Source organism: Chrysochloris asiatica, unplaced genomic scaffold, assembly GCF_000296735.1.
Source record: "Chrysochloris asiatica unplaced genomic scaffold, ChrAsi1.0 scaffold00208, whole genome shotgun sequence".
Lineage (NCBI taxonomy): Eukaryota > Metazoa > Chordata > Mammalia > Afrosoricida > Chrysochloridae > Chrysochloris > Chrysochloris asiatica.
The window spans coordinates 2,800,357-2,803,152 of record NW_006408726.1 but is presented as its reverse complement, the minus strand read 5'-3'; the positions used below and the strand labels follow the sequence as shown (position 1 = coordinate 2,803,152).

Here is a 2,796-nt window from a genome sequence, read left to right as displayed (position 1 = left end):
ATTGAGTTAACATTTTTACTTGCATCAAATATTTTAAGGAATTTGGTTTTTTACTAGTCTGAATATCTACCTATCGATAATACTGAAGAGGTATTTTAAAGGTCAGGACAGCATATTTATACAAATCTTTCCTGATCCTGTCTCCATTTCTATGTTAAGACTACATAATAGAGTGAAAAATCAAATGTCAGCAAGCTTGTTTTCACTTTGTGGCTTGGATGTTTCCCAACTTTTCTCATTCAACACAAACTGAATTACAAAATATCTGGTGCTTTAGATTCATGTTTCACAGTGTGATATCAAAAATATTGTAAGATATGATGCTACACACACATTTTCAAATGATTAAAAAGCTATCTCCTATGATTCAAGAAAGGAACTTTATGAGTAGAACAGTTTCTCAAAATTGGCCTCAAAAATAAAGATAAAAAAACTTTAGTCAAGTGGAAACTCATTTAGAAATTGTTATTATTTAACATCTATACTTTCTCATAAAATCATATATCATTGCTAACAGGTTTCCAAACTGTAATTGATTTTTATAAAATAAACTCTGAAGTTAATTTCATCAATGAATCATCAAGCCACATGTAAGATAATTCATGTGAGGTAATTCAATAATGTCATTTTGAGGTTTCCATTGAGAATGCTTATGCCTACTGAGCTCCAACTCTGTACCAAATACTTGGTAATCACACAGATTCTTTATACAGCTACAATATAAGGTAAAAATTGTCATTAACTCCCATTTTATATTGAAAAATTGAAGCTCCAGAGTTTGTATAATTTGCTCAAAATTATACATGTAGTAACTGGTCAAATCAGCTTCGACAGCCTGACACCCCCCGCTCCCCTACTGAGCTGTTGTAATTAAAGAGTCCACAGAAGTCTCTCCACAAACAACTTTTATTACAAGAAGATTTTGTATGAAAATCAATACTCCAAACCAATTCAGCTGCCTTGAGTTAATTCTAACTTGTTGATTACCTAGGGAACATATACCCCAATCATATGTGTTGTTGTTATTGTTAGGTGACATCAAGCCAGTTCTAACTTCTAGCAACCCTATGCACAACAGAATGAAACACCAACCAATCCTGAGCCACCCTCACAATTGTTATTACACTTGAACTAATTGCTGCTGTCCCTTCATCTATCCATTTCATTGCATGTCTACTTCTTTATTGTTGACCTTCCACTTTATCAAGCATAATGTCCTTTTTCAGAGCTTAGTCCCTCCTGATAACATGTCTGAAGTATGAAAGATGAAGTCTCACCATCTGGGCTTCAAAGACCATTAATGTTTGTACTTCCAACACAGATTTGTTTCTTCTGGCAGTCCATGGTATTTTCAGTATTATTCTCCAACACCATAACTCAAATGCATCTATTCTTCTTCAGTTTACCTTATTCATTGAGCAACTTTCACATGAATATGAGGCTATTGAAAATTCCACAGCTTAAGTCAGTCACACCTTAGTCCTCAAAATGATTTAATTGCTTTTGAATACTTTAAAAACAGGTCTTGTGAAGCAGTTTTCCAAACGCACTACATCATTTGATTTCTTGACAGCTGATGATTGTGGTTTCAAGAAAAATGAAGTCTGTGACGACTTCAATATTTTCTCCATTTACCATGATGTTATTTACTGGTCCAGTGGTGAGGATTTTTATTTTCTTTAAATTTAATTTCAGCAAGAAAGGCTATATCCTCTGCATATCACAGGTTGTTTTTGAGTCTTTGTTCAATCCTGATGCCAATTCTTCTTCACATAGTCCTTTTTCTTGGATTATTTGCTCAGCATACAGATTCAATAGATATGGTGAAAGGATTCATCCTTTGTGCACACTTTTCTGATTTTAAACCATTCAGTAGCTCCTTGTTTTGGTTGAATTACTGCTTTGTTTATTTACAAGTTCCTCATGAGCACCATTAGGTGTGCTGGAATACTCATTCTTTGTAATGTTATCAATAGCTTTTCATGATCCACATTGTGAAAAACCTTCAAATAGTCAATGAAGTTCAGGTAAACATCTATCTGACTCCACCTTCAGCCAAGATGCATCTGACATTAGCAATGATATCCTTAGTTTCAGCTTGAATTTCTGGCAGCTGTCTTGATATACTGTTACTGACCTTTTTAAATCATCTTCAGAATAATTTGGCTTATATGTGATATTTATGATATTGTTCAATGATTTCTACATGTGTATACAATTGTGTATATGTGTATACAACTAAATGGACCCCAAAGCAACTATATCTTTAACATCACTATGATATGCTTCTTTCTTAAATTATTTTACTGCAAAGGGGATTTTAAAGTATGATGGGACTTTGAAAGTTAGATTCATTCTGAATGAGATACATCAGTGATTCATGCTAGCAAAGGTACGTGCAGTATCAGCAACATGGAAATTTTCAAGTGGATAACTCAGTTCTTTCTTTAAAAAACATCTATTTTATTTTTATTTTAGATTCCATCAAATGGGTCTCTGACCCATGGTAACCCCATGCACAACAGAACAAACACACTCTGGTACTACACAATTTCCATGATTGTTTGCAAATCAGAATACTGTAATCCATGGGATTTTAATTCTGATATTCAGAGGTTCATCACCAGGACTTTCTTCCTAGTATGTCAATCTGGAAACTGCTGCAGAAACCTGTTCAGCATCATACCAATACAGATGCCTCTATTGATAGGCAGGTGGTAGCTGTACTTTAGATTTGAGTTTCATTGGCCAGGAATTGAAGTGGTTTCTTTCATAGGAGGGTAGAATTCTACCACT

The 2,796-nt window shown here is 34.1% G+C and overlaps 1 pseudogene; it reads left to right on the top strand.

Annotated features, from left to right (window-relative positions):
* The window catches only part of LOC102832696, a 7,264-nt pseudogene extending 5,656 nt beyond the window's left edge, over nt 1-1,608 (top strand).
* Nucleotides 1,609-2,796: the final 1,188 nt, after the last annotated feature.